This window comes from Salmo salar, chromosome ssa29 (genome assembly GCF_905237065.1).
Source record: "Salmo salar chromosome ssa29, Ssal_v3.1, whole genome shotgun sequence".
NCBI classification, from domain to species: domain Eukaryota; kingdom Metazoa; phylum Chordata; class Actinopteri; order Salmoniformes; family Salmonidae; genus Salmo; species Salmo salar.
Genome location: NC_059470.1, coordinates 15,387,681 through 15,408,438, shown reverse-complemented (window position 1 = coordinate 15,408,438; position 20,758 = coordinate 15,387,681). Strand labels below are relative to the sequence as shown.

General features: G+C 40.3%; 1 protein-coding gene across 3 annotated transcripts in view; it reads right to left on the bottom strand.

The window, feature by feature from the left end:
* ralyl (RALY RNA binding protein like) overlaps nucleotides 1-19,246 on the bottom strand; it is a 149,922-nt gene extending 130,676 nt beyond the window's left edge. The window contains exon 1 of one of the 3 annotated variants that reach the window (XM_014180970.2): nucleotides 18,283-19,246. The gene's annotated coding sequence lies outside the window, so the exon portion shown is untranslated. The remainder of the gene's footprint in view (nucleotides 1-18,282) is intronic. The other 2 variants (XM_014180969.2, XM_014180971.2) reach the window with 2 other exon arrangements.
* Between the last annotated feature and the right edge of the window lie 1,512 nt (nucleotides 19,247-20,758).

The following is a 20,758-nucleotide window of genomic DNA, read 5'->3' as shown; positions in this document are numbered from 1 at the left end:
GCAAACTCCAAACGGGCTGTCTAGTGCCTTTTACTGAGGATTGGCTTCCGCATGGCCACTCTACCAGAAAGTCCTTCTAGAAGGTTCTCCCATCTCCACAGAGGAACTCTAGAGCTCTGTCAGAGTGACCATCGCTTTCTTGGTCACCTCCCTGACCAAGGCCCTTCTCCCCAGATTGCTCAGTTTGGCTGGGTGGTTATATGGACATGTGTGTGCATGTCCAATCAATTGAATTTACCACAGGTGTACTGCAATCAAGTTGTAGATCTCAAGGATGATCAATGGAAACAGGATGCACTTGAGCTCAATTTCGAGTCTCATAGCAAAGGGTCTGAATACTTATGTAAACAAGGTATGTGTTTTTTTATTTTAAATACATTTGTAAAAAATTGTAAAACCTGATTTCGCTTTCATTATGTTGTATTCTGTGTAGATTGCTGAGGATTTAGTTTTATTTAATCAATTTTAGAATAAGGCTGTAACGTAACAAAATGTGGAAAAAGTGAAGGGGTCAAAATACTTTCCGAAGGGACCGTACATATGAAATGAGTAAAACAGTATGTAAACATTATTAAAGTGACTAGCGTTCCATTTAAAGTGACCAGTGATTCCATGTCTATGTACAGTTGAAGTCGGAAGTTTACATACACCTTAGCCAAATACATTTAAATTCATGTTTTTCACAATTCCTGACATTTAATCCTAGTACAAATTCCCTGTTTTAGGTCAGTTAGGATCACCACTTTATTTTAAGAATGTAAAATGTCAGAATAATAGTAGAGAACGATTTATTTCAGCTTTTATTTATTTCATCACATTCCCAGTGGGTCAGAAGTTTACATACACTCAATTAGTGTTTGGTAGCATTGCCTTTAAATTGTTTAACTTGGGTCAAATGTTTCAGGTAGCCTTCCACAAGCTTCCCACAATAAGTTGGGTGAATTTTGCCCCATTCCTCCTGACAGAGCTGGTGTAACTGAGTCAGGTTTGTAGGCCTCCTTGCTCGCACATGCTTTTTCAGTTCTTCCCACAAATTTTCTATAGGATTGAGGTCAGGGCTTTGTGATGGCCACTCCAATACCTTGACTTTGTTGTCCTTAAGCCATTTTGCCACAACTTTGGAAGGAAGCTTGGGGTCATTGTCCATTTGGAAGACCCATTTGTGACCAAGCTTTAACTTCCTGACTGATGTCTTGAGATGTTGCTTCAATATATCCACATAATTTTCCTCCTCATGATGCCATCTATTTTGTGAAGTGCACCAGTCCCTCCTACAGCAAAGCACCCCCACAACATGATGCTGCCACCCCCGTGCTTCACGGTTGGGATGGTGTTCTTCGACTTTCAAGCCTCCCCCTTTTTCCTCCAAACATAATGATGGTCATCAGAGGACATTTCTCCAAAATGTACGATCTTTGTCTCCATGTGCAGTTGCAAATCGTAGTCTGCCTTTTTTAGGGCGGTTTTGGAGCAGTGGCTTCTTCCTTGCTGAGCGGCCTTTCAGGTTATGTCGATATAGGACTTGTTTTACTGTGGATATAGATACTTTTGTACCTGTTTCCTCCAGCATCTTCACAAGGTCCTTTGCGGTTGTTCTGGGATTGATTTGCACTTTTCGCACCAAAGTACGTTCATCTCTAGGAGACAGAATGTGTCTCCTTCCTGAGCGGTATGAAGGCAGCGTGGTCCCATGGTGTTTATACTTGCGTACTATTGTTTGTACAGATGAACGTCGTACCGTCAGGCATTTGAAAATTGCTCCCAAGGATGAACCAGACTGTCGGAGGTCTTCAATTTTTTTTCTGAGATCTTGGCTGATTTCTTTTGATTTTCCCATGATGTCAAGCAAAGAGGCACTGAGTTTTAAGGTAGGCCTTGAAATACATCCACAGGTACACCTACAATTGACTCAAATTATGTCAATTAGCCTATCAGAAGCTTCTAAAGCCATGACATCCCTTTCTGGAATTTTCCAAGCTGTTTAAAGACACAGTCAACTTAGTGTATGTAATCTTCCGATCCACTGGAATTGTGATACAGTGAATTATAAGTGTAAACAATTGTTGGAAAAATTACTTGTGTCATGCACAAAGTAGATGTCCTAACCGACTTGCCAAAACTATAGTTTGTTAACAAGAAATTTGTGGAGTGGTTGAACAATGAGTTTTAATGACTCCAACGTAAGTGTATGTAAACTTCCGACTTCAACTGTACATACAGTGAGGGAAAAAAAGTGATTTTGTAGGTTTGCCCACTGACAAAGAAATGATCAGTCTATAATTTTAATGGTAGGTTTATTTGAACAGTGAGAGACAGAATAACAACAAAAAAATCCAGAAAAACGCATCGACAGGACCACAGTGGATGCTCAAAATGACCAAAGCTACTAAATGACTAAAGCTGTTAAATGGCCAAAGCTGTTAAATGACAAAGCTGCTAAATGACCAAAGCTGCTAAATGACCAAAGCTGCTAAATGACCAAAGCTGCTAAATGACTAAAGCTGTTAAATGGCCAAAGCTGTTAAATGACAAAGCTGCTAAATGACCAAAGCTGCTAAATGACCAAAGCTGCTAAATGACCAAAGCTGTTAAATGACAAATCTGCTAAATGCCCAAAACTTCTGAATGACCAAAACTGCTACACTAAATGACCAAAGCTTCACAGGCCACAGGTAACTTTTCAGGGGGCCCAGAGTCACGTGTGGGAGAAAGGTTGTGAGTAATAGAGTAGGAGAGGGGAGTTTATGAGAGCATGGAGAAGTATGTAAAAGACGGGGGGAGTGTATGAGAGAGGAATAATGTGTGAAATAGTGTATTCCATTGGGGGCCACACTGAAAAAAAATAAAGGTTCTTAAATGGTTCTTCCTCAGCTCTTGCTCAGTTTCATTGGATAACTTTTGCCTGAATAAATAACATTTGAGTTAAGTGTGGGGTTATTTTTGTGGCATCTACATTTCTTCAGAATTCTAAAAGTGTTTTACAAATGTATTTAAGCCTGCAGATGTGCCCCTTTCATACCACACAGCAAATTGGCCAGTGTTAACTAGTGTTGGTTTTTCAGTGTAACATTTCTAGTGTTGACTCAAGAGTTAAATTAACACTGTAAAGACAACACCCAGTGGTGTAAAATGACCCCAGTGTTGGTGTTAATAACCAGAATTGAACCAAAACCATGCCCATCATTATCATATTTTCCACTATGCTCTATTGCAGGTTAATTTTTAGAACTGTTTGTTTCAATATCTATGTTTTTGCATGTACAGTGATTGATTAATTAATCATGCTACTCAAATATAAATAACATACATTTTTCTAAACCATTCCAATATGTTACTTGGACTTATATTGCACCCATTACTGGAATGGTTGTTCCAGTTAAGATGCTTAAGGTATTCTCATATTTTAGTCTTCTGAATCCTGGCAGTCATTTTCTGAATGCAGTTTGCGGGTGAATACAAATTTAAAATGTTGGATATCCTCACTCTGGCTGCATTCTAATAGGAATTACACATCACTTTGCAAGCCAGCTTAATGTGACTTGTAAACTATGAGTTTCAGGCCACTGTATTAGGATAAAACTAGGCCCTCAAAAGAAGGCCTTATTAAATATGTATTGTATTGTAAGGTCATGAACAGTCAAAATCATGTTTTTTATGAAATTGAATAATATTTGGATGAAACCAGATCGAAGTATGATGACCAAAGTATGAACAATGACTGTTGCTTCTACACTGATAAATTTGATCATAAAGTTACTGGTCCCCTCCCCCATGTCAAACACTTGGATTCAGGGATTATATAACAACATTTGTAATACACCAATGGTAACATGATATTTTCTTAACTAATTTAAATAAGTTCCGCCTTTTAACAAACATCGGAGAAGGTGGGTTTGCAGAGGAGAGTGGTTTATATAGCTACTCTACTGGTGCCAACGTTTGACTGTAGGGTGTCAGCAAATATAATAAAAAATGTACACTATTTATCTGTAGCAAAGATACTTATGTTTCCCCTATCATCTGTGTCTGGTGTTAGCTAGTTCCTGGCTAGCTAGGTCTTCAGCCAGCATGGAACAAAAGGGAACAGCATGGAACAAAAGAGTCGTTCAAAACTCTGACGTAGTTGTCATGTCAACACATCTGTCAGTGCTGCTGTGAATTGCATCACAAGAGACATGTCAAACAGGAGCTGTATAAAAATATATATATATCATTGATGCAATTTCAATGTTCGAATTGCTTTGTATATCACCAAATTAGCTTGAGAGTTTTTCACTGCAATGCTGCACACTGCATCCAAGTTTGTTGACATAGGCATTTCAAAGAGCTGTCAGTCAAGGCAAACTCATGAATATAAGCTCCCCGCCCACTAAGCCTGTCTTTTCAAACTTCTTGGTAGCTCGAAATGAGAGAAGATGTTATTTTTCACCAATTTCAAGCATTTCTATCTGCAAAAAAAATATTACGGTGACATTTTAGTCACTCAAAAGGTTATTTTAAATGGGAATCCAAATGACTGTTCTGGACCTTTAAACAAATTCATTTTAATGACAATATATTCACTTAGAATCTCACTTGGTGAACACCACAGGACTGAAAATGAATGAATGCAACAACCATGTCTCTGTCACTAGCAAACAGTCAAGTGTGGTACTAGTACTGTAGCTCTAAAATTCACCTGAAAGGAAATATGCAAATAAGGTCCTGGAGGGTCAAAACATTTCTGGTTTGGGATTTTTGTTCTTCAAAGAACCATCCCATTTATGGTTCTTCAGAGACTCTATAATGGTTCCCATATGGCATCGCTCTTAAGAACCTTATTGGGGTCCAACTTGCTGCTTTATTTTTAAGTGTGCAGAGATGAAGAAAGATGCACACCATGATCCACGAGTGCACTCTCATGAGACGATCCAGAACCAACTCTCTGATTGCAGTTGCATGAGGAGAGCCCTTGTGTGTATTCTTTGGAAAACTTCAGTACACTATGCTCCTTCCTACCTACCTGCCTACCTGCCTACCTACCTATCTACTTACTTACTTACTTAACGCAATGGGACCACTATCAAAACTTCAGAGGAAGGCCTTGAAGCTAGCTTGTGGTTTCATTTCAAGAGCGAAGTGCTTTTATGTGACAATATACAGTACATGTTGGGCTCTGAGATATTACCAAAAAAAAGCCTATTGTGTGCACCGCAGGAGCTCTATCATCAGAGAAGGAATATCTATTGATGAAGAAGTCTCCAAAAAAAAAATATTGTGTAAACGCAGTTGGAAAAGAAAGAAGTGAAAAGTGAACAAGGAATTTAATGATATCAAATTCAGGCAGTAGTAGTCAGGAGCTTTGGTAAGTGATGGAGACAGGGAATAAAGACCGATGCCCCAAAAAAGAAATTATATTCAATTCATCACTCTCTTTATTTCTGCATGTGAATAGTCAATGGTCTTCTTCTGGAAATACATACACAGAAATAGTTGCCTTGCTGCTTCATGCCTTGTAGATTATAAAACAGATTACCATAAGAAATGCACACACACACAGAGGATTAAAAATATCCAAGTAACTTGTGAGGCTGGATGGGTGAATGCCAACTCAGACAGTCTGGGAAGTGAAACGCAATTTAATGATGAACTCACCCTGAAAGAACCTTCAGTCTGTCAATCACTTGACCCACTGTACTGTATGGGAATTTGACTGCTAAAGCCCCGGCGCTGGCCCCATAATGAGATCTCTGATAATGATTGAATTATTCTGATGGTATTCAGCAGGCTAGCGCTTAGGGCGCAGACACCCCTCAACGATAAGCTATAGAGAGGAGACTAACCTACTGGGATGATTCTACAGGTAAAATGTTTATTTATTTTACCTTTATTTAACGAGGCAAGTCAGTTAAGAACAAATTCTTATTTTCAATGACGGCCTAGGAACAGTGGGTTGTTCAGGGGCAGAACGACAGATTTGTACCTTGTCAGCTCAGGGATTCAAACTTGCAATCTTGCGGTTACAAGTCCAACGCTCTAACCACTAGGCTACGCTAGTATGTGACGAATGAGGATGGACTATTCACTCAGGTTCTAGCAGGTCCTCCTGATAATGGGTGGAGCTAGATTGGACTGCTAGGCATGCATTTGTTCTGTATCCATATGGGTCTGGACAAAACAAGGGCACTATATAGCAGGGGCGCAACTTTCACTGGGGATGGGGGGGATATGTCCCCAGTGAAAGAAATTGCATTTTTGTTTGTCCCAGTTTTATTATTAGAATGTGATACAAAAACGGGGCAACGGTGTGCTTTAGGACCATGCGGACGACTCTGAGCGGTCGGGTAGGCTGTTTGGAGGGTTTATCTGACAGGAAAAAATAATAACAAAATAAAAAATTCAAAAATGTGATGTCCCCCCCACTTCTAAAAATTATGCCCCTGCTATATAGGGAATAGGGTGGACAGGAATTTCACATCATGGACAGGACAACATTTACATCATTGTGCTCTGAATATCAAACTATGACAAATATACATATATCCACAATACATTCAACCTCACTTAATGAAGGATGACTGAGTCCATGATAGCGACATAGTCTTATATTCATGAGATCATATTCAAAGCTCAAAGAGCTCTCTGCATCCTCCGACAGTACTATATTTGCATTCTACCCAGTTATAGGGCAGTATCACTGAACAAGTAATTGGAAACTGGAATTGCTTTTCAAATTGTTTCAACTTTCGTTGACTGACCTAATTAGCACCATGATTACATTTGTTTGAGAGATCACTATCTAAGTGTTGTGACTAATTCAGAGGACTATTTTAAACCCATGTCTCTAATTAGCACCATTTGCATAATGGGTCTGCTTGATTACTTAATTATGTTGGTAATCTCTAACGATGCTATTGTCATGTGTCTTTGACAGTACAGCAAAATAATAACGATAGAGACAAATACACCCTGCGCTACTGTTTGCTTAACAGACAAAGCAATTCATTACATACAAATAATGGCTTTCTACTACCTTTTTTTGTGCAAGGTTTAATCCATGGACATATTGGATAGGATTTTTCAATCTCAGAGTGAGAGGGATGCTGAATCAAAACAACAAAGGACCTGAAATTGCACTGAAGGATAGGAATGTGGAACACACACACACACACACACACACACACACACACACACACACACACACACACACACACACACACACACACACACACACACGATTTAATACAATTTTCTTAGATCCTCCTACACACTTAATAACTTCAGATGCCGGTATTGATATACAGGAGAGCGGCTTAGTGGACCACATTACCTGAGATCAAATGCTGATAAAATTGTGAGTGTGTGTGTGTTTGTGTGTGTGTGTGTATGTGTATGTGTGTGTGTGAGACAGAGAGCACATAAGTCATTGGAGATGCGTGGAGGAGGATCATTTGACGATGTTCTAAATTACTTCTGGATGCAATATGCTAATGGTTTGTTATATATCTATTGCAATCAATGTGAACACTTGCATCCATTTCCCGTAATACCAGTGGATCATAGCCATATTCATCAACCGAGTCAATGTGTTTGTGGAGCAAAAATGGCGTATGGCTTTAAATACTCATTTGAACAGGGGAAATTAACAATTAAGGAGCAATATGGCTCCTGGCATCTAATAGAACAATAACCACTAAGCACCTTGGTTTCATCTGATGTCAAAAACAGAGAGAAAATCAATAGGGAGAATGGAGTCTTGTTTACACACGTCACCTGATGGACTGTGGCATACTGCAAGATGTCAACAAGCTATTGATATCCCAGAGAAAATTGCTGTGCTAAGCGAAGGGAAATTAAATCAGAGGACAATTTTGTTCCACTTTAGAATGGTGATGTTTTGAACAGCCAGATGGTTGGGCTTTTTCATAGGTTTTAAAGGGAACCTACTATGCAGACGGAATGAAATGAGTGAGGCAACTGCTATGCTTAAACCCTCACCCACCCCACACATGCGCGCACACACACGCGCGCACGCACTCACACATTATCATAGTCATAGCTCTACCATTCACAGCCCCCAGCTGGTTCTCATTACCACTGAATGTGTACAGCACATTCATGTCTGACTTCCCTAGCTGCATCCATATCCTTACCCCCATGACACTTCTCCACTCTTCCCCCATGGACACAGGGCTCTGGTCAAAAGTTATATTTGGAATAGGGTGCTATTTGGAACACATCCTGATTCCCTGTTAGCCCTGGCTTTCTGGGGCCCTTTAAGAGCATTGTCGAGGGTTCACACACTGAATCAACCTCATGGACAGCTACTAATTCCAATCACTACAGCAGTCATAGCATACTACATCAGTCCAAACACTAGATTCAAGTGAGTCTACTTCCTGCACTCCCCTGAGGCTAATCATCATCAGGAACACAGTTCAAAACAACATCCTGTGGAGTAAAATCAAAGATCACTACCAAAAAAATGAACTTTCGATGGGCTAGAGTGAACCATTGGGAGAGGGCCCGAGAAGGTTTGCTTCCTGGACGTGCTTAAAGACAAACACATCTCCCTTCACTCCTTCTCTCCCATTGAATGAACCTCTGTTTTCCTGGTGATAGACTCTGGAAATTGAGGTCATGATCCTCATAAGTGTGCAGAGATATCTTACTCAGGGAGCACCTCTATTTCAGAAATACTGCAAGTGCCGTATGTATCAAATATTTCAGAATAGGAGTGCTGATCTAGGATCAGGTCTTCCCTGCCAATGTAACCTTTTTCATTATGATCTAAAAGGCAAAACTGATCCTAAAATAGCACTCTTACTCTGAGACACTTGATACATTTGCCCCCAGAAGGCAAAGTGCAAATCTCTTAGTATTGGAGTATCTTAGCTCTTGATTGCATTGTGCATGGTGAACGCTACAGAATAGAGATATAGTGGGACATGGTGACAGAGGGTGAACGTCTATGGGCATAGCTGTGTGACCAACCTTGAAGACATGGTGTGATTCTGTGACACAGTGAGGTGTACAGAGATGACACGGTGTGACACCCCAATGGAGAACAGGCAGATTAACTAGAAAGGAAGAACCCTAACACTATAACACACTGTCTCTATCTCTCACACTCCCGCCACTCCCTCTCAAACCAATACAGACAGGCAGTGAAACACACTAGATGTAGTGGAAAGTGTGAAATGAAAGAGCGAGGAGATGTTATGAAACCATGATAAACCCTGTCTAGTGGAAAACTCTTGAATAGTAGTGGGTCTGACTAACAACAAACTCTTAATCTTTGTCTCAAATGGCACTCTATTCCCTAGTTTGTGCACTGAATTTGACCAGGGTCCTGGTCAAAAGTAGTGCACTGAGTGTACAAAACATTAAGAACACTTCCTAATATTGCCTTCAGAACAGCCTCAATTTGTCGGGGCATGGACTCTACAAGGTGTTGAAAACGTTCCACAGGGATGCTGGCCCATGTTGACTTAAATGCTTCCCACAGTTGTGTCAAGTTGGCTGGATGTCCTTTGGGTGGTGGGCCGTTCTTGATACACACAAGAAACCTTTGAGCGTGAAAAACACAGTAGCGTTGCAGCTCTTGACACACTCAAACCGGTGCACATGGCACCTACTACCATACTCCAAACAGAACCAGTCAGAACAGCTGAGTCCAACAGAACCAGTCAGAAAAGCTGAGTCCAACAGAACCAGCCAACAGAACCAGCCAGAACAGCTATGTCTAACAGAACCAGTCAGAACAGCTGAATGCAACAGAACCAGCCAACAGAACCAGTCAAAATGGATGAGTCTAACAGAACCAGTTAAAATAGCTGAGTCCAACAGAACCAGTCAGAACAGCTGAGTCCAACAGAACCAGCCAACAGAACCAATCAGAACAGCTGCGTCTAACAGAACCAGTCAGAACATATGAGTCCAACAGAACCAGTCAGAACAGCTGGGTCCAACAAAACCAGTCAGAACAGCTGAGTCCAACAGAACCAGTCAGAACAGCTGAGTCCAACAGAACTAGTCAGAACAGATGAGTCCAGTGGTAGAGCCAGCATGGAGCTGACCTAGATGGGGAAAAATCCTCCTTAAATCGGGTCCCAGAGGTCATCTGGGGAGCCAGGCAGGGCATTATCTGCTTCAGTGCTTCTCTGCAGCATCTGTCGGCCTTCACCACCTGCTCTGGAGGGCCACAGACCTCTCATCTGCCTCCTTGTTGGTTTGTTTGTTGTTCTTTCCCAGACTCTCTAAATATCACACAGTCACATAGCCATGTCCGATACGTGCTTGAGGAACATGGATCAAGTCCTTTGCTTTTACTATGCCTAGAATCATTGTATTTAGGTGGAACCCTTTGTAAAATACTGAGCTCTTTAAAGTAGAAAATGCTTCACTGAGTACTCTCTTACGACCAAATATCAAAAGTACAATTTGGTTGTGAAGACCCAGCTCTCAGCATCCAAAATTCAGCAGATTCCCCTAAACGTCACTTTAAATAAATGTGTCTAAAAGGGACATATTGGAATGAGCTCTATATGAACTCTCTCATATAACAACATCACAATAAAGAAATATTGAGATTTAAACTATTTACTAAATCGTTCAATATAGCCAACTATTTTAGGTAAGAGATTAAGTTATTGGTGTATTCCAATGGCTAAGCTCAGACGGATTGAGACAGGCTCAAAAAAGGATGGAGATAGAGGTAGAGAAAGGCAGGAATAAATATATCAAAATAGAATGAAGACAGCACATCTGAAATAGAGATGAATGTGAGTGTGTTGAAGTCAAAGACACTGAGATGTCACCATTATTTTAGCTTTGTGTACTCAAGAGTCAGAAACCATCTTTGTCTCCATTAGGACACAGGAGTGAGACACGTGGACTGTCAACTTCAAATACAGACAGAACACACACACAGACAGGGAAGTCACTGTCAGCACCCAAACCAGACAGAGCGCACAGACATGTCATGAAGACACATTGTCATCATCAAAGCTTGTTACAGCAACGTAAATGGTGAGTTGTGTTGTGTGTGACTGTCAAAACCAGTTAGCGCGTTACTGTGTCACGAATGTTGTCATTACTCACTCCACATATTCCCAAAATATCACTAGCAACGGTGTGTGTGTACTCTGTGTGTGTGCGTGCGTGTGTGTTTGCATTCGTGCGTACAGGCGTGTTAACTTGTTTGTTTTGCCCAATCATTTCTCTAGCATTTTACGAACATAATACAATCCAGAGTGTGAGAAGATGTATATGTTGAGACTGTTGAGCAGTCACTGTCTAGTTGTACTCAAGCCCGAGGGTAAGTCTTTTGACACTAATTACGATTTTTCTTTCCTGCAAGCAAATATGATACATTGAGAAAAGTATATACATTGGAAAAGCTTGTGCACCTGAAGCGAGACAAATCATTCTCTAAAATGACATTCAGTCTGATCTTGGAAGGGATGCTACTGAAATAGGCTGTGAAATCGATTCCATGAAGTGAATCCCGATATAATCAGCTGCAAGGATAAAATAATGTGCACATCGATACACAATGAGAGAGCAATAGAAGCAAACACACTCACTCTCACCAGAAAATGTTATCTTTGTATTACAGTAGTCTGGTATATAGTAGTCTGGTATATTTGTTCTAATTAGAGATAAGTGTACAGTTATTATGAGTCCTTGGTGCAGAAATGTACTCCTGCAGAAATTGGAGTTGTCCGTGGTTCTGATAAAGGGTTATCATGCAATGCTCTAACGTTGAACTGTCCTTGGGTTTGAAAAGAATGTCACAAAAGCGCTGTCCAAGGTCCTGAAATGGGCTTTATCACTAAATCACTGTCCATGGTCCTGAAATAGTTTTTCACAAAATCAGTGTCGATTGTCCTGAACTGTCCATGATTGAAAGTACCTTATCACAAAACCAGTCCATGGTCCTGAAATTTGCTTCATTGCTCAATCACTGTCTCTATGGTTATGAACAAGCCAAAGTTAGCACTTGGTGTGCAATCCATAGACATCATATAATTCAGTGTTTTATTTAATTTGGTGGTGCAAATTACCCTACATGCCCACATACCATAATTATATACATCCATGTATGCAAAACTGCAGATTTCCTAATAAAATGCAAAGGTGGTCTTCATTGATATATCCTTTAAACAATGTAAACTATGCTTTGGTCCTATTATTGCTCAAACAATTTCTATTTGGTGCAAAATTGAAAAACAAAGTAACTTGGAATCAAAATGGCATGCTCATACTCCAATATTTCACAATAATACCTTGCGATCTGGAGGGTACCCCTTTTCATCCCACCAATGATCCAAATGTGGAACCCGTACGCTTACCGATATCCTGAACAATTATGGTTTCTGAAAATTCCAAGATTTTAAAGATACATACGCAATACCAGGCAACTCATTTTTTTCTATATTTACAACTTATGTCAGCTATGCTGTCCTTTGGGAAATTCAACTACCGCACCATCCAATGATGGGGTTTATAAATGATCTGGGCTCCTGAAAGGACTGATCTCTATAATATATAAATAACTTTTGGAAAGCTCATATTCTGAGCTAGCCATTAAATAAGTATGGTCCACAGATCTAATTGAATCTGAACAGCACTTTAACTGGAAGAGACTATGGTAAAATATGGCCTTGCCATCCCGTAATCCGAAGCATTAAGTCATACATTTTAAGTTTGTTCACAGACTGTATCTAACACCAAGAAAACGTTTTACGATAAAAAAAATGTAATGACAAAACCCGTTGGATGGTCTCTTGCCAGTTGGGTTTCTGTTTAAGATTCAGTGAATCTGTGAGCAAGGGGAAATAACTTTGAATCATAAATATTTTCCAAGCAAGGACAGATAATGTGTGATATACTGTAAATGTATTGGCACACGTAAAGGCAATTCACTAAGTGTACTGTTCCCTGTGATTTGTTGGGTATTTGGTGTGTATACATCCCTGGTCCCATGCTGGTGGATATGGGAGAAATATAACTATTTGAAAAATGACACCAGTCACAACCCAATGATAATAGAGAAGAGAGTAAATTAGGTCTGAAGGATGAAGAAGACTAAAACTCGCTGCAAATATGATTTCTCTTTCTCCAAAACTCATTTAGGAATCATCCCAAGAGTGGATTTGGGGATACAGAATAGAGAGAAAGAAGGAAAGAAAGAGATTATGTGCAATGCCTAATTTGCCAGACCTAAAATGAATGGAGCGTGACATGGTGCTTTCAGTTATTCTTTTCTTTCACACTCATATACACACACACACACACACACACACACACACACACACACACTTACTCAGCTGGGGCAAGAGCGAAATAAAAAAATAAAGAGACAGAGAGAGAGTTGATATTGCTGTCGGGTAGATATAGACTAGGCCTATCATCAATATTGTGGGGCTCTACTCTGATCGCATTCAATAGAGAAGAGATAGATGCAGTGTGCTTTAGCTCCAGATAGATGGGGGTAAGTGGGGGGTCAACCTTATAAAGAGCCATGAAGACAGACAGATGAGACATACTGTCCTAAACAGAGAGGTGAAATCATGGGGGGATGATTCAGTCACTCCCCGTAATGCAGCACAAAATTGACTGCTGTTGTCCACAGTCGACAACAGCAATATCAAGACTGAGTGACAACTTGCCTTTTTCAGTAGTGTCTATTCAGAAGCTCTTTTGCAATAGTATGTGGATAAGCTTGCCCAGAAGTAAGCATTACGCTATTAAGTTACCACCTTCAGCATACACAATCATTAAAAACAAAATATAAAACTAACATGGGAAGCTCTGGATAAGAGTGTCTTTCTAAATGAGTTTCCATAATCAATCATGATATTAACGAACTAATGAAATGTCATTTGTTCTAAAACCACTATTTCATCAGCAATCCTCACACACAATTGAGTCCCAATGTGTCATGAACGGCTCATTTAAGTGGAGAATTATAACTCAAATGGTTCCACATAATTGGCACTGAAAAGTCGTTCAGTCCGGTCCAATTCTTCAGATACGGGTTTAATTGTATAGAATATGATTACTAAGTGAGATATCCTTTCACTTATCAAATTAACAGCTAAGAAAAGGGGACCTCGAGGTACATAACGGTTAAAAAAAGCGGAATGGGTAAGCTGTTTATCTCTTCAAAAGGAGAATGGAGCTAAGAAGAGGAACGCCTCATTGAGAGAAAATATTTGTTTTACTCATTTATAATCCAACCACTCATTAAGATATGAGTGGAGTGCAAAATATGGGAGTTTGTTTTCATAATAAGGAATAATTTATTTATGGGAGATTGCCATACATAGACAATGGAGCCAGAGCCCATACAAGGTTAAAAAAAAAGAGTGGCTGCGAATGAGCAATAAAAAATGAAAATAAATTAAAAATTTGTCACATGCACTGAATACAACTTTACTGTGAAATGCTTACTTATGAGCCCTTTCGCAACAATGCAGAGTTAAAAAGTAACAAAAGATTAGCAAAAAAATAAAGGAAAAAGTAACACAATAAAATAACAATAACGAGACTATATACAAAGAGTATATCAGTACCGAGTCAATGTGCAGGGGTACGAGGTAGTTGAGGTAATATGTACATGTAGGTAGGGGTAACAGTGACTAGGCAATCAGGATAGATAATAAACAGAGTAGCAACAGCATATATGAAGAGTGTGAAAGTGTGTCTATGTATGAGTGTGGCGTATATATGCGTGTGTGTGTGTGTGTGTGTGTGTGTGTGTGTGTGTGTGGAGCGTATATATTGTGTGAGTGTGTGTGTGTTTGTGTGTCAGTGCAGTATGTGTGAGTATGTGGGTGGAGTCCAGAGAGTGTGCATAGAGCCAGTGCAAGAATGTCACTGCAAGGAAAAGGGGGTCAATGCAAAAAGTCTGGGTAGCCATTTGATTAACTGTTTAGCAGTCTTATGGCTTGGGGATAGAAGCTGTTCATGAGCCTTTTAATCCCAGACTTGGCGCTCTGGCACCGCTTGCCGTGCGGAAGCAGAGAGAACAGTCTATGACTTGGGTGGCTGGTGTCTTTGACAACAGGAATGACAGAACAATCTGTGCGTCCCAAATGACACCCTATCCCCTATATAGTATATAGTGCACTATATAGGGCCCTATGTGCCTTGGTCAAAAGTGGTGCACACTTGATAAGGAATAGGGTCCCATTTAGGATGCACACACTCACTAATATCAAGCTCTAAAGCCCAAGGAGATGAAGCAAAGAATATTCAACAATCAAAATGAAGAACTACTGAATAATTGATAACTACATTGCAATGAAGGCCTTCATATACCAGAGGCTAAACTCACAGGCCCTGCTTTCCCACCAAACCTTAGAATGTGATTTCATGACTTATTTAATTTGATTCTCTTCACCATGATGTGTAACTGGGAACTCAGGTAACAGAAGTGAAAATAGCTTCCTATCCCATATGCATGCCACCATCCTTGAAGCCCTGAGTTCCTTTTCATGGACTCAGATATTGGTTACTTGTGGCCAATCCTCTAAGAGATCAGACAGTTCTGTTGAAAGACTCTTTGATTCCTGTCCCACACACCCTGCAGCTTTGATGACATGGGGATCTGAGGAAGGCGCATTTTCATGGATACAGAATATACTGACAGAGTTAGAAGCCTTAACCTTTTCAATGGCTACATGGGATAAAACTACAACAATATTCTGAATACACCCTCAAAAACCCAACTGACTGGGTTAAAAACAAATCAATTTGGGTTATTTGGTAACCCAGCGCTGGATAAATATTGGACACAACATACACTGGACTATTTTGACCCAGCCAGTTGGGTTGTGTGCAGTGACCCTGAACAGTACACACACAAACAAACAAACAAACAAACACACACACACACACACACACACACACACACACACACACACACACACACACACACATCATGGACAAGGCACGCAAGTACAGTTGAAGTCGGAAGTTTACATACACTTAGGTTGGAGTCATTAAAACTCGTTTTTCAACCACTCCACAAATTTCTTGTTAACAAACTATAGTTTTGGCAAGTCGGTTAGGACATCTACCTTGTGCATGACACAAGTAATTTTTCCAACAATTGTTCACAGACAGATTATTTCACTTATAATTCACTGTATCACAATATCGACATAACCTGAAAGGCCACTCAGCAAGGAAGAAGCCACTGATCCAAAACGACCATAAAAAAGCCAGACTATGGTTTGCAACTGCACATGGGGACAAAGATCGTGCTTTTTGGAGAAATGTCCTCTGGTCTGGTGAAACAAAAATAGAACTGTTTGGCCATAATGACCATCGTTTTGTTTGGAGGAAAAAAGGGGGACGCTTGCAAACCAAAGAACACCATCCAACCGTGAAGCACGGGGTGGCAGCATCATGTTGTGGGGGTGCTTTGCTGCAGGAGGGACTGGTGCACTTTACAAAATAGATGGCATCATGAGGACGGAAAATTATGTGGATATATTGAAGCAACATCTCAAGACATCAGTCAGGAAGTTAAAGCTTTTTCGCAAATGGGTCTTCCAAATGGATAATGACCCCAAGCATACTTCCAAAGTTGTTGCAAAATGGCTTAAGGACAACAAAGTCAAGGTATTGGAGTGGCCATCACAAAGCCCTGACCTCAATCCTTTAGAACATTTGTGGGCAGAACTGAAAAACCGTGTGCGAGCAAGGAGGCCTACAAACCTGACTCAGTTACACCAGCTGTCAGGAGGAATGGGACAGAATTCACCCAACTTACTGTGGGAAGCTTGTGGAAGGCTATCCGAACCGTTTGACCCAAGTTAAACAATTTAAAGGCAATGGTACCAAATTCTAATTAGGTGTATGTAAACTTCTGACCCACTGGGAATGTGATGAAAGAAATAAAAACTGAAATAAATCATTCTCTCTACTATTATTCTGACATTTCACATTCTTAAAATAAAGTGGTGATCCTAACTGACCTAAGACAAGGAATCTTTACTAGGTTTAAATGTCAGGAATTGTGAAAAACTGAGTTGAAATGTATTTGGCTAAGCTGTATGTAAACTTCCGACTTCAACTCTATGTCAACAGGACTTTCCTGTCAGAGGTATTATTCATGATGAGAGCCAAGGTATCTCCACATATGAGCTATCATATTTTTCAGTTTTCATTTATAGCGAGGGCTGTGCGAGGCTGGCTGGGCCCAGATAACAGGGGAGCTGCCTAGAGGGCAGACACAACAACTGCAGGAAGTAATGCAGCCTCATCATAACGCCCAGCAGGAGACGTGTTGGAGGTATTTTTTATCAATATGGCAGAAATACCTTTCAACACCTACAGAGGGTACATACATCTTATTGATAGATTATGATACCTATACAGCATTTTGGAGTTGGCTGTTATTATGTAAACAGTAACCTACAGCTACTATTACTACAAATATGCCAAATCATAATCTAATTTAGACCAAATCACAATAACCACATAGCAACACCTCTCTACAGTGTACCTTCACTACTGCAATCATAACAAAGAGATTGACTACAAGTGTGAACCACACAAACAGACCATGACTGGCGAGGGGAGGGGGTAAAGGGAATAAGGACCATGCCTAATAGCCTTTAAAAGCTGTATCGAAATGGATTGCCTTCAACGGAAAGACCATGCACGGACGCATTGTTTAAGTACCATTAGTCCACAGGGTAGCCTATGCGCGTGCATTGTATTGCCAATTATTTTCTCACTCATTTCTTCATCTAATCCACAATGATGCACTCTGAAGGAAATGTGGATGTAATTGGCTCGAGCGCCGGTTTATTTTCCGCGGAGCTAAACTGTATCGGTGCAACAGCCTGGATAGCCTATAGGCTACGGCATGTCATATGGTGCATATTTAATAAAGTGAGCAATAGACTTTGGATCTGCTGTACTTATTATCGGGACCATGGTAGAATTTCAGAGAACCGTACTTACATTCTTACATCAGAAGTGTTATCCTTTACCATCTTCATGCGGCGACTTGGTGATTGTTGATCAGAAGGAAACTCATTATACTGTACCAACCTGCATGTGTTTTTTATTCGTTTTCATTGAGTTGGCCTATTACCAAGTATTATTGTGCAAAACCTTCAGACAACCTTCAAATGCATCAGGCCTATACAGTAATAAACGCAATATTCCCTCACAAAATAATGCATCAGCCACAGGTGCATATTTCTGTACCACCTTGCTTTTTATTGCAAATACACAGGCACTAAAGGTGTGACAACTAATCCACTCATTATATACCTGCAAAGGGAGAATGTCTGTTCATCCTCGTTGAAACAGAAAACAAAAACGCATTGACCCAAGAATCAAAACACTCCTCGTCCACTCAGCACCATCTATGAAAAATGATACTTCCAAAAATACTTGACACTGATATCTGCAAAAGTATAATAAATCGAAAAAATGAAAGAAACACAAAAAGAAACAAACCTGTGATCAGTGAGCTGCAAGAAAAGTTTCAAGTTAAAACGTCATCAGGTTTAAAAATGACTCCTTTAAAGAAAAGAGGACCAAAATAAAAGCAAAGGCTTGGTCAGTGAGCACCGAGACACCAAAATCACAAAACTCGTATAAACAACACTGCAAAATACAAAGCAAAGCATAGCAACAGCAAAAGTCGACAGAAACAAAAAATAAAAATGTTTGAAAACCACCAGTAAAACCACATTAGAAAAATATTAGACTGACAACCCGCTTGGTTGAAAAACCAGTTTCATGATTTCACAAGACTGCAAGCACGAATCTCCAGTGCCCGATGCAAACCGTTACCCATCTCGGTACACAAGATTCAGAATCACTGCATGCTAAAAACTTGAAGCCTGGATGGAAAAACGCTAAAAACCACCACTTCAAATATCATCTTAAACACCAGCAAAAGGAGGAAAAATAAAAAGAGTAATTAAAAAGACAAAAAATGCTTAGAAAAAGCCATTGGAAATGTACTCACCGAGCGGGAGTAAAATGTTGCAATAAAAATGTGATATGGCACAAAATACAGTATGGCGGTGCAAGCCCGAAATGATGTGCTTTTCTCTAGATCTCAGCCTCCGGTTCTGTCATGTGACTCAGAATCAGCCCGACATCCAGCAATGAGCGACTAGCGTAGAACAGCTGAAGCCGAATACTCTCCGAACGGCTCGCCGCTCTCCAAAAGTAAAAGAGGTAGTCCTTATCATTCTACAGTTATGACTGAGCTGGTTGTGTTTTTTCTTCTAGATTTTTTTTTCTTTTTAAAGATGCAGCGCTCACTCGATGTCAGAGCCTACGTAACATCAAGGCTGTTCTTTCAACTTCTGGTTGATTCCTTCACTACCTAGCAGTCATTTGGACGTGATTGTTGCTGTATCCCAGCGATTTGTAAGGCCAAGTAGGTCTTGCTGTATGATATTGGCTATTTTCGTTTGGTATAAGCCACTCTTGTTACAAGTGTACCAGGAGTGGCTTGTAGAGTTTGCACAGGTAAAGTAGCATACAGCAACGTTAATCAGACTAAGCATGCACTGAATGTGAACAGTAGACTTAACTCTTCGGTAACTGAAAATACAAGATGCGCTGTCCATGCACTGAAGGCAACAGTTAACATTACTCCTTTCAGTGCATGCTTGCTCAGCATTGCGCTGCACTTTAGCTGTGCACTCTAAATCAGTGTGGCAAATGAAAGCTGTTCGACCATGCAGTTTGAATGCCAATAGTGTGCATGACTATGGTGTCACATACCTCTCTAAAGGCTACAGTGTAAAGCATGTTATTTTGTTATTCGTGATCTAACATCTAAGAACACACTGCTATCCCCAGGGTGGAATTCGACAGCATTGTGTACCTGCAACAGTCCATCAGATTCAGAACCAGCGCATTTACCTAAATACACTACTGGGACATTTAATGTCATTCAATATGACATTCCCAATGTGCTAACTGCTAAGATTACATCATAGAGGCACCTGTCATAGTTTGTCGTTCCTGCTCCAGAGTGTATCTGACTTTTTTCATTAAAATATATTGTACTCATCAGATTAATGCCTATCTGTGCCTAGTGGTCTTGATGACCTTATAGGAAGAACCATTGGAAGCCTTGGGTCCCAGACCTCTACAGTATGACTCATTAATGGAATATGGGTGGTAACAGGTAGTTTGCCTCAAAGCCATATGTGGACATGGCTGTGGTTTGCCCCTCAACGGCACATAGTGATCCCATCAGATCATCATGATATCAGAGGCCAGTAGGCGTGCTGATCTAGGACTAGTCCCCCCTGCCCATGTATTCTTAATCATTGTGATCTAAAAGGCAAAACTGATCCTAAATCAGCACTATTTCTCTGAGATGTTTGATACATACGAACCCTGATATTTTCTACATTTCCCTGAGTCCAGTAACCAACAAGGAAGATAACAAAATGGAAACCATATCTTTTTCATTTTTGCCTGTTAAGATAATACAATAGGTTATGACTTACGCATGGTTGCATTTTTTTCCCCCTTTGCAGCCAATCTTTTTTCTTATTACAAAAAGCATACCACCCTGCCTCCCACTGCTGGCTTGCTTCTAAAGCTAAGCAGGGTTGGTCCCTGGATGGGAGACCAGATGCTGCTGGAAGTGGTGTTGGAGGGCCAGTAGGAGGCCCCCTTTCCTCTGGTCTAAAACAATATCCCAATGCCCCAGGTCAGTGATTGGGGACATTGCCCTGTGTAGGGTGTCATCTTTCAGATGGAATGTTAA